Raw genomic sequence first — 12,801 nt, 5'->3', positions numbered from 1 at the left:
ATCTGTGTTTTGAGATATTTTAGTATTTCAGCATGAATGATGATGCATTTTGCATCATATGAATCATCATGCTGCATCATATGATGCAAAATGCATCATCATTCATGCTGAAATACTAAAATATCTCAAAACACAGATTGAACACAAAAAATAACTGGCCCTTTAATTATTTTATACTTTAGATATTGAAAAATAGCAGATATACAAACTCACAGCGCGGCACCGAGTGCCGCGCTGCAAGCTTGTAGATCAGCTATTTTTTGAAAAGTCGTGAAAATGTTTGAATAAATGATTTTTTTGAAGCGAACATTTGTAACTCAAATTTTGCTTCTGGGGGGGTCCCTGGAACTAAATATTTTGAGATGGGTGTCCGTGGCCAAATACATTTCATTTTGGGGGTCCTTCACATGAAAAGGTTTGAGCACCAATGACGTAAAAACATAGGTTTTTCAAAAAACCTTTGAAATATTCAAAGACTTGCACACATTTTCACAGTTTTTCAAAAATAGCAGAACTACAAGCTCGCGGCGCTCGCTGTGAGCTTGTATATCTGCTATTTTGCAATAGTTAAAGCGCAAAATAATGCGTTCCCAGTCTAAATGGGTTAAACCCCCCCCCCCCCCCCTGTGAAGAACATTCATGGGGGGCCCGCAGTGAATCCTTGTACACAGGGCCCAGAATTTGGTTGCGACATCCCTGCCCGATGTGATATGAAGCGATGCATCATCTACCTGCTTTCTGCTTTTGTGTGTGTGTTTTCCCCACCTCTTCGTTTTCTTGCCGGTCAGGTCTGCGATATCAATACGGCCCAGACAGGACATGGCTACGAGCAACACCCTTCATCAAACAAAACCAGTCGATAAAGCAGAATCATTTAGGCTTTTCTTTCCCATTGATTTTGTGCCTGCCCTCAGCGAACTCGTCTGTTAACACACGCACGCATCTGCGCACGGGCACACACTAAGGATGGGACGATATGAAAATGTCATATCACGATTATTATGACAAAACAAATCTCGATTTACGATATTATCACGATCATCAAAATCCATTATCCTGGGGCGGAACATTTGCCAAAAAAATAGCCGATCTACAAGATCACAACGCGTCGCGTTGCGACGCGTTGTGAGCTTGTAGATCGGCTATTTTTTGGCAATGACATTGATTGAGAGTGAAAAAAAGACTGTATCAAGTACGTATATTATAAGTACCTTTCACCAATTAGAGAGGGTTTAATTGGTATCGGATATGCAGCTCGGCAAATAAAAGGTGAATTGATGGGGCGCCCGCTGGACTAGTGGTCAAGGCGCATACCACATACTAGGCTATGATGCCTGCTGGCGTCGCCGGTTCGATTCCCGATCCGGACGACCTTTGCCGCATGTCATTCCCCATCTCTCTCCCCATTTCCTGTCAATCTACTATCCTATCAAATAAATAAGGCATAAAAAGCCACAAAAAAAATCTTAAAAAAAAAAGGTGAATTGATCCCAGTGCATGACGGAGGACGATATCACGATATATTAAATCTCCACGATACGATTACCATGAGTGTTTTTTATCGTGATAAACGATAATATCGTTTATCGTCCCATCCCTAGCATGCACGCGTGCGCGCGCGCGCGCGCACACACACACACACACACACACACACACACACACACACACACACACACACACACACACACTTAGACAATGCCATTCAAATCTTAAATTCCATCTAACCTCCCATCCATGTACCACTTTTCCATCCTTCTTCCCTTCTATCCTCCTGCCCATTAATCTCTCAGTCATCTCTTCTCTCTATCCATGCATTCATTCATCCATCCTTATTCTCTCAATCCATCCACCCCCCCCCCCCTCCCCCCTCTCAATTTACATACTTTTATTCTTCTTCTGCAAAGCCTGGCCAGGAGGGCATCTGGCACTTATTTTTTCATAACACTGTAATTGCTTTTGTAAGGGTTTTGTATGCCTTTGGGCTGCTTTCAGCCTCTGGTGGCACGCACGTCTCCGGAAGTGAATTATGTGCAAGAGAACGCGGAAAGTAGCAAATCCTATCGGACTCCCAGGAGGGGCCAGTGTGTATAGATTAGTTTCCTCCTCTTAAAAGAGCCCCTCAACTCTAAGCTCAGACCTCCACCACTGCCTCGCACCGGAGGTTCACTTTTGAGAATCGTCCTTCCTGGAAAGTAGGTTATTAACCGACGTGTTGTAGACATTCATATTATGTTCATGTTTTAATGAAGAAGAAAAGGGATTTGTGCTATTCCTCCAAAGATAGAATGGCAGACAACATTAAGACGAGGACTTTTGCTTAGTTGCCAGGCCTTGACAACTCTTTTACTGTGAATCAGACCATTGGATTTACCAAGGTAAAGTTTGAAGTTTACCTCGGTACAGCTGCTAAACTTTTCTGAAGGTTGCTGCAGTTGTATAATCGTCACTGTCGGGCAGAAACCTCTTATCTCCCAAGTTTCAAATTTGTACTTTTGTTCACCAAGTAAAGCCCTGCTTCTTCATACAAGACCGTCGAAGCACACAACGCCTCGCGGTGCGAGGCGTTGTGTTGCTTGTAGATCTGCTGTTCTCACTAGTTTAATTCATTTTTAACATGATAAATACAAAACGACATACAAGGTTTCCACCCGACAACGATGATATAGTCGCACTCGTAAGTTATACTTTCAAATTCAACATTTATTATTAATGTGGTTGCCCCTGCAGGCACCAGACTATAGTACTTGTCTGACTTTATTCCATCCATCCATCTTCCATCCGTTCCTAGATAAACCTTTTTTGCCGTGCTACTTCTCCCACAGTTTTGGTGGCACACACTTGGGCCATATGTCAAATCGACCGTCTTCATTGGGAATCGATTATTTTGCTAAGAGATACGTTAGATCAGGGGTCTTCAACGTTTTCAGGCCAGGGATCCCCAAACTGATGGGGAGATGGAGCAGGGACCCCCTACCTCGTAGGGTGGGGGTGGGGCTACAACATATATTGTATTTATGTCTAAAATTGTGTTTCATGCGTATAAACATACCATGTTTATTGTGCATTCAATACTAAGCTATTAAAATAATAGATTAATATATTCATACTTTTATTTTAAACATGCATGTAATATCAATCTATCACTAACCTATCTGTCAACTGCACCATAATCATGTATACAAGCTATTCAAAAGAGACAGAATCATGTTTAAAAAAAAAGGAAAAAAACTTTTTTCTTTTTTCAACAATTTCGGGGACCCCCTGCAGCATCCCTGTGGGCTCCCTAGGGTTCGCGAACCCCCTGTTGAAGACCCCTGGGTTAGATAATTTATATACATTTATTCGTGAATTAAATTAATTCTCCATTGACTTTAATTAAAAAATATATTTTTTCCCAAATATGGAGATGTCTGACATCATATAGACACAGTATAGATATGGTTATAATATTGATGACATCAGGGATCTCCATATATGGGCATAACAGGGACAAGGACGGAATGGTTAGCACCGCTCAAATAGGGACAAGGACTGACAGATACCGAGATTTTTGCAAGTGCAAGTGACCCGTGTCACAGCAACCACACTTGCAATTTCCAATGACATCTTTCTAGTTATTATTATTATATTATTATGACCATATATGGTCATGTGCCTATATGGGACCGACGACTTACTCCACATGCGCAGCGGCAAGGACTCGAGGGAGTGCTGTGCCCGCCGTCGAGTAGTTTGGATATCCAAATGATGACTCCAGGGATCTCCATATATGGGCATAAAAGGGACAAGGAGGACTGACAGATACAGACATCTCCATATGGGCACAAAAGGGACAGAGACACACTCTTGAAAATCCCCTGACACTATAGCCTCAGACATGTTGGTCGGCCCTCACCTTCACTCAATGCGGAGGTTGATATCCGAATACTAATGTATTATTGATTTCAGCTGGTACAATTCCAAACATGCAAACATGACCCACTTTAATTCCTTCAGTCTATATTAGTATCTTAAAGGAGTAGTTCACCCCCAAAATGACATTTTTTCAATTGATTACTCACGCCATGGAGACTCGAGTTCAATAATATTTAGTCGAATTCCTAAGACAAAAATGTGATTATAGTAAATTCACCTCCATTGATTCCGGATGGGGACCCAAATTCATTCGGGTCCCCATCCGGAATCAAAAATATTACTGAACTCGAGTCTCCATGGCGTGAGTAATCAATAGAAATAAAGTCATTTTGGGGGTGAACTACTCCTTTAATGACTAATTCTAGTCTTTTTTTTCACAATGTATTTGTATTTAAGTTCATAAAGTTAACATAAGAACATATAAATGCATTGGAAATTAAATAAAATATAAACTTTTCAGGATTCCAATTACAAAATAGCTAAAGGTAATTCAGAATTCCAATTAAAAAATAGCAAAAAAAATAGCAGATCTACAAGCTCAAAATGCGACGCGTTTTGGGCTTGTAGATCGGCTATTTTTGCAATTTTTGACTATATGCATTGTGGCCCTCTGGAGTGAGTGCGAAAGTATAGTGGCCCTCTCCAGCATCAAAGTTGCCCACCCCTGCACTAGTTATAAACTAAAGTTTCTAACTTTTAATGCAGAAAACAGCTCTGTGGCTAAATGAGTTGTCAGTTAATAACTCTTGGGTCTTATGTGAAGGATTTCTGGTAAAGAAAAGTTAACACCTTTGTATTGAGCAGACATTCTTATCCGGATCAAATTACAAAGTGCAAAGTTGGAAGTAAACACCATTATCTGGCAACTCCACAGCAGTTAATTGAACCCTGGGAGTCCTGTGTCCAGTCCAAAACTACTCAACTAATTAAATACATTTTAGGAAGAAAGTTTATGAAGCAAAGAATTGTGTGGGTGTGTGTGTGTGTGTGTGTGTGTGTGTGTGTGTGTGTGTGTGCGTGCGTGCGTGCGTGCGTGCGTGCGTGCGTGCGTGCGTGCGTGCGCGCGCGCGCACACGCGCACACGCGCACATGTGCAAGCGTATAGAGGTTTTTGGACTATCTGGTCATCATATACATTTTAGCCGCTCTTAAGATACATCATTACTGATATGTGTGCACTTCAACCTTATCTTGATAATGGGCCCTTAATGGAAGTATAGTGAAGTAATGAACATAAATGCAGTCCAGTGCATTAGCAGCAACACTGAGTTGCCCTTTCCCGTAAAGTAGCTTAAAGGAGTAGTTCACCCCCAAAATGACTTTTTTTCTATTGATTACTCATGCCACGGAGAGTAGAGTTCAATAATATTTTTAGGTTTTTGTCACATTCCTAAGACAAAAATGTGATAACAATAAATGTACCCCCATTCATTCCGGATGGTGACCCGTTTCGAAACGGGTCACCATCCAGAATCAATGGGGGTAAATTTACTCGAATCAAATTTTTGTCATAGGAATGTGACAAAAACCAAAAAATATTATTGAACTCTACTCTCCGTGGCATGAGTAATCAATAGAAAAAAAGTCATTTTGGGGGTGAACTACTCCTTTAAGGTTGTTTGTACTGAAGTAATGACTTAGTTGGAGCTTGTTCAAATTTCTAAATAAATCTCATGATACTTTTTCATAGATTATATTGTCATTGTCGGGTGAAAACCTTGTATGTCCAAAACCGTTCGTTTTGCATCTATCTACAGCCGATCTACAAGCACACAGTGCTTGTAGATCGGCTGTTTTCACTACTTTTGTGCAACAGTCTTGTCTGATGAAGCAGGGCTTTACTTCACGAAAAAAAAACATACATATTTGAAACTTGTAGATACGAGGTTTCTGCCCGACAGCGACGATATGTATGCTATGCTGTACTTTGAATTTATTTTATTTTTTTGTGAAGGGGTGATTTTCTTTGTAATGAGAATGTTACCTGAGCAAGTACACAACCACCTTGTGATGTGAATGTACGCTATGCCACAAACAGCCTTCATAGAGTGAGAAAAACGTTGAAATGTGAAAACATTAGTCTTATAATACTTCAAAAGGTGGTTATTTGTCTGAGAGACTCCACTGACCTTGTACGGCCCTCTCAAACAGCATACTGGCTGATTCTTATCTCAATACTGTGGCACAAAAGGCACATTTCTGAAGAACAACAATGATTTGGATCAAACCGAGCTCAAAGTCCCTGGGAGCTCATTGTGGATAAATATAAATATATACTAGGGCATTACCGACTTGTGATTTTTGCAAGTCGACTCGACTCAGTAAAAAGATGAGTTGAAGTCGACTTTATCGTTTGATGACGTCATCACATCACACATGACCCCCCAATGATTTTGGGGGGTCCCCAGATGATAAACTTAATGTGAAGCATTGTTTTCTCACTCAACTGTAAACAAACCAACATACGTTTTAAGTGTATAGAGGGTATCTTCACATTTCTAAAGTGCCAATTTAAGGACTTTTTAATACCTCTAAAATGGCAAATTTGCAGAACATTGAGCTTGTAGATCAGCTATTTTTGCTATTTTTATGACCTTCTCTGACTTTGAAGTTTAAAGGTGGATTGTGCTTTTCAATGGGAATGGAGTGGTTTCTTGCCATTTGCGAGTTTCTGCAAAAATACACTCCATTTTCCATACAAATTTGAAAGGCAAAACAGGGACAGAAACCTTGGGGAAAAAATGCATTTGCTGGAAATGTTCAGGAAAACAGCAGTAAATACCGAAGAGTTGAATCTGTATACTGTAAATGTAGGAGATGTAAATTTGTATTTATTTTTTAATATTAATTTTTATTTGATTTTATAATAGACAATACAACAACAAGACATAACAAGACAACACACACCAGACTGGAGAGCATATAAACGAGAGTAGTAACCTATCATACAAAAAGTACAAAAGTCTTATTTATAAAAAAAATTAAAAAAAAACTTGGGACAATTACTATTAAGTATTATTAGTATTAATATAAAACGTGAACTTGGTGTCATGGGCAGTCATAGTGTATGACTCATAGAGAGTCGAGATGACCCGTATAGGACCCCAGATGTATTCATATGTTGCAAGACCGTCCTGTCTGTGGCAACGCAGCCTCTCCAAGTGTATTAATGATACAAACTCATTAAGCCATTTGGTGAAACTTGGAATGACAGTGATCTTCCACTCCGTTAAAATTATTTGTTTCGCAATGTGTACCAAGCATAAGAGTCTGCTGGACCGCATACGGTAGAGCGAGAGAGGCTTCGGAGCAACCAAACAGGACAGTTAGTGCGTCAGGTTCAATATGAGTGCGGTATATGATGTACATTTTTCTTATCTTTTAACTAGCAGGAGACTAGGGGACACCAGCCAATATCTGCACAGCGGCAATGATGATGAAGCTGTACCTTTCAATTGGTATTACATGTTGAAGTAAATTTGACATCGAAGAGTGAATACCATGCGCTGCGCTAAATAATGATGATTTCGCTCTGGTCACGTATAAGCCTCTAAAAGAGTGGATATGAAAGGAATAGAGATTTCATGTCTTCAATCCTCCAGAGCTTGCACCGTGCGCTGCTGCTGATTACACCAGAAGATACACGATGGAAATCTGACCATACAGCTGTCCTCCCCCCTGCCGATGTTTATTTTATCCCATTCAGAACGGGTTCACATTATTATGTATCATTATTTTATGCTTTAACTATTGAAAAACAACAGATATACAAGCTCACAGCGCGGCACCGAGTGCCGCGCTGTGAGCTTGTAGATCTGCTATTTTTGAAAAATCACGAAAATCAGAATTTTGACCCGATTCTATAATTGTCTTTTGAATCCTTCTAAGGTTTTTTGGAGCGGTGAAAGCGCTCCCAATAGACAGGTATGTCTGTGGGTGGGTGGGTGGCTGGCTATGTGGCTGGGTGGCTGGCTATGTCTGTAGCCTGGCAATACCTTGAGTGGCCACACACAACACACAAGTTAAAGGAGGGGCGCTGTTGTGCAGGCACACACACACACAGCTTCTATGGCACTATTGTGCAGACTAGACACACACACACACACACACACACACACACACACACACACACACACACACACACACACAGTATAGCTGCTCAGATTCACCGCTCCACTTCGAACCGAGGTTTGATTTTTTTAAAACCTACGTTTCTATGTCAGCAATCTGGCTATTCATCGTCAAAGAAAAGGTCCTTTTCACTTAAATGGAGCTAAGTTAGTCTGTTCTTGAGAGACTACTATGTCAGTGGTTTTCAAACCTTTTCATGCGAAGGACCCCCAAAATTATATTTATTCAGCCACGGACCCCCCATCTAAAAATATTTAGTTCCAGGGACCACCCAGAAGCAAAATTTGAGTTACAAACGTTCGCTTTGAAAATACATATATTCAAAGATTTGCACACATTTTCACGAGTTTTTTCAAAAATAGCAGATCTACAAGCTCGCAGCGCGGCACTCGGTGCCGCGCTGTGAGCTTGTATATCTGCTATTTTTCACTGGTTAAAGCATTCAATAATTCTAACCCTAAATGGGTTAATATAGAGCTCCTGGAAATTGAGTTGCAGCATGTTCATCGTAGTATGTATGTGTGCATATAAAACTGATTGCCTCTGTGGAGCCAGGCAGCACCTTCATGGTTTGGCTAGAAGATGCTTGTGCATCTCTGAGGAGCTGTTTTGTTTCTGTGAAGCAATCTGCTTGTGGTCAGGGGTGTCACACCAAATTCTGGGGCCCTGGGTACAAGGATTCACTGCGGGCCCCCCATGAATGTATGTTCTTCATATATTAGACTGGGAACGCATTATTACACATTTTGTGCTTTAACTATTGAAAAATAGCAGATCTACAAGCTCGCAGCACTTGTAGATCTGCTTTTTTTTGAGAAATCGTGAACATTTTGTCTTTGGGATATTTCAAATCCTCTCAAGGTTTTTTGAAAAACCTATGTTTCTATGTCAGTGGTGCTCAAACCTTCTCAAGTGGAGGATCCCCAAAATGATATGTATTTGGCCACGGATCCCCATCTCAAAACATTTGTTCCAAGGACCCCCCAGAAGCAAAATTTGGGTTACAAATGTTCGCTTAAATGCATATATTCAAAGATTTGCACACATTTTCACGACTTTTCAAAAATAGCAGATCTTACAAGCTCGCAGTGTGGCACTCGGTGCCACGCTGTGAGCTTGTATATCTGCTATTTATCAATAGCTACAATAATTCCAGGCCCCTCCACCTTGGGCCCCAGTAACTCAGTCCCACTTTCTCCCCCCTTGTGACGCCCCTGTTGTGGTAGTGATGAGGGAATGTGGGTGGGGGAGTGGATTGATTAAATCTCAGAGCACATCTGTTGCATCTGCCCATGGTGCATGTACGGTGTATGTTTATTAATGCCAATCGTCTCACCCTGGCTAACCCCCTTGCATGCAGTGCTGTGCCTTTCCTTTGCATATTCATGCATGCAAATACAGCCATGTCCACCAAGGAATTTGAGTCAAAGTGAGCCCTGACGAGAGAGTGTGACCTTGGAAAGAGATGGTTGAGGACATGACAGAAGCATGTTAGAATGCTGATCAAGTGGAGACGTGTTGTCCATGTGAAGAGACTTAACACTATCAATGGCAGGTATTTATTAATTCCGGTCAGTAAACCTTGCCAGCGTTTTTACATTGATGTTACCTTATTTTGAAGACCCACAGAAGCCACTACATGTTATTAAAAAGTCAACGCCCAGAAATATAGGCTCTGTGCATAACTGTAGTAGTTACATTTATGCTTTAAGAAACTGACCCCAAACTGAACATGTTCACGCCGCCTAATGGAAGAAGGGAAGTACAGTTAAGCACTCTATAACTGCATAAGTCTATTGCACAGTACAATGAGAATGCAATTGAAATACATTTTTATGAATTTATTGTGCCTTAATTTCCTTGTAGTCAGGGAAAATTCGCAGAATACCTGTCAAATCTGGGAATAAATTCCTTACCAAACAATTTCTTCACCAATGTGTTCGTAAAGGTGTCTAGTAACATATCTAACAAAGACTGAAATTCAACATCCCTAGCAAAATGTTTGACAGCTAGGGTAATTCTGGGTCTCATTCACTTACTATACACTGTACTATAAGGGAAAAAATCACTCCCAAAAATATGCTTTAAGTGGGATGTGAGGGGTCTAACTAGGTGTTTTTAATTATTCTGAATCCATTGCAAGCATTTGTTTTGCACGAAAAACATTCCTTGGGACCCCATAGACCTTGTGAAAAGTGATGACTCATCACTAAACCATAGTTTTTTTGCGTCTGTTTTTGGCCCAATGAATGTTTTTCGTGCAAAACAAATGCTTGCAATGGATTCAGAATAGTTAGACCCCTAAGATACTACTTAAAGCATATTTTTGGGAGTGATTTTTTCCCTTATAGTACAGTGTATAGTAAGTGAATGAGACCCAGAATTACCCTAGCTGTCAAATATGTTGCTAGGGATGTTGAATTTCAATCTTTGTTAGATATATTACTAGACACCTTTACGAACACATTGGTGAAGAAATTGTTTAGTAAGGAATTTATTCCCAGGTTTTATTAAAATTCCCTGACTATTGGCAATGTGTGTATGGTGGGTGCTTAGTATTAGGGCTATCAAACCTATTCTGTCAAATAAATGTATCAATCAATCAATCAATCAATCGATCGATCCAAAAGGGAGGGACAGCGAATACAATTCCCGGCACCGGTGGGTGCCGCGACGCTGCCACTGCAGGTGCCGGGCCGGCCGTTACCTAAACCTAACCCTAACCCTAACCCTAACCCTAACCCTAACCTTAAAGGAGTAGTTCAACCCCAAAATGAGTTTTTTTATATCGATTACTCACCCCATGGAGACTTTATTTCAATAATGTTTTTTTGTTTTTGTCGCATTCCTAAGACAATAATTTGATTATAATAAAATTACCCACATTGATTCTGGATGGAGACCCAAATGCATTTGGGGTCTCCATCCAGAATCAATGGGCCTATACAAAGAGTCTCCTCAAATTATTGGCTTAGGAATGTGACAAAAACAAAATAATATTATTGAACTCAACTCTATGGGGTGAGAAATTGATAGAAAAAAAGTCATTTTGGGGGTGAACCACTCCTTTAACCTCAGTAAAACTATGTGCCGACGGTCCTACCTGCCGGTACATCCGGTACCGGCAGGTAGGACTTTTTGCACTTTAAAGACCTGGGGTGTTTTAACCACTTTAACCATTATTTAATACTTTAGCTATAGAAAAATATGAGATCTACAGGTTCATAAGGTTATTTTTGAAAAATTATGAAAATTTGAGCAAATCTTTGAATATATATTTTTCAAAGCAAACTTTGTAATTCAAATCTCTGCCTCTGGGGGTCCCTGGAACAACCTTTTTTGAGATGGGGGTCCGCGGCCAAATACTTTTTATGAGTTTTGGGTTTTTAGAGGATTTAAGAAGACATTAATATAATCGGGGTCAAAATAGCTAAAACATTAAATAATAGCTAAAGCGGTTCAAGTCTTAACGCGACTAGGGCTGTCCTCGACGCAGGATTTATCAAGTCGATTCGAGTCGCGGGGGTTAATCCGACGCGTCGACGAATCGTTTATGTAAAAAAAAAAGGAAAAAAAAGTGGTGCTTTAAGCTTTTAAACCACGTCAACGTAATACAATAAAACAGCAATATGTTTTAAGCCTTTAAAGTATAGCGGTGGACACTGGACATTAATGACGATAAGATTGCGTCCAGCCGTGCGTAATTTGCCGTGCGTAATTGTGAATTGTGGAGCAGAGTAGAACAACGGAGGAGAGAATAATGCATCTCTTTGACAGCATGTTGTGTATTATTTCCACAAGTTGTATTTTCTCAGTGCACCGCTGCTGTATCAAAAGAGCTATGTTGCCGATCTGGTGCGAGATAATAAAAAGAAAACAGTTCGCCCATCGCTATTCCTCAGCCTGAGTCCAACCACCACACACCCACGGCAGTGAAAGTGAAAGCGCATCGCGCTGGCTCTGCTGCTTCTTTGGCCAGCTCTCAAGTAGAATAACAACTCGTCGACGCATTTCCTTTCCAAGCGGTTAACTTCAAAATAAGAGCTCCCTGTTATATGATCAAGGCAACTTTCAAGTCACGTGAACTGATTTTATTTTTAAGTCTAGTAGTAGGAAGTATGGACTCAATAAGAATTACATGACAGTCACAGTCCAGCGCTCTCATACCGCACCACAGTATACTGGTGTGATAAAAAAAATTATATATTTTTGACGGCTCGACTCAAACAATTGGCGTCGATTCCGGGGGCTTAAAACGACGCGTCGATTCGTCGATTTTTAGAGGACAGGCCTAAACGCGACACAGACGCGATCCAGGTTTCCCAAAGCGATTTTAGCCCATCGTAGCTCACGCATGGTCGTAGAGACCAAGCCCCGACCACCATGTTCCCGGGTTTATATGGGTTCGGGCAGAGCCCTACAACCCTACAACTATACCATCATTCAGATTTCACAAACAAAGTGCTTAATAAAGTCTCACACCTGTCTAAATACGATACAGCATTCTGTAATTACCCCTATCCTCTGTGTTCTTTAATAAGAAGCCTTTTTATCCGTCTGTCTATCTCAATGGGGTTGGTGCGCATGGGGAACACCAGGAAATACACAGGAAAACAGAAAGCGATCGGATAAAAAGGCTTCTTATTAAAGAACACGGACGATACAGGTAATTATAGAATGCTGTACCGTGTTTAGACAGATGTGAGACTTTACTAAGCACTTTATGAAATCTGAACGTTGGTGTAGTTGTAGGGG

The 12,801-nt window shown here is 40.7% G+C and overlaps 2 protein-coding genes across 2 annotated transcripts in view; both read left to right on the top strand.

Annotated features, from left to right (window-relative positions):
• LOC308280569 (uncharacterized protein) overlaps positions 1-12,801 on the top strand; it is a 166,095-nt gene that overhangs the window by 60,307 nt on the left and 92,987 nt on the right. The window lies entirely within an intron of this gene.
• Positions 1-12,801, top strand: part of LOC308309372 (cholecystokinin receptor-like) — a gene marked incomplete at both ends in the record, with an annotated part of 72,926 nt that overhangs the window by 39,611 nt on the left and 20,514 nt on the right. The window lies entirely within an intron of this gene.

This window comes from Nannobrachium achirus (genome assembly GCF_963921795.1).
Source record: "Nannobrachium achirus genome assembly, chromosome: 24".
Classification (NCBI taxonomy): domain Eukaryota; kingdom Metazoa; phylum Chordata; class Actinopteri; order Myctophiformes; family Myctophidae; genus Nannobrachium; species Nannobrachium achirus.
The sequence above is the reverse complement of the archived record's forward strand: the minus strand, read 5'-3'. Positions and strand labels throughout refer to the sequence as shown.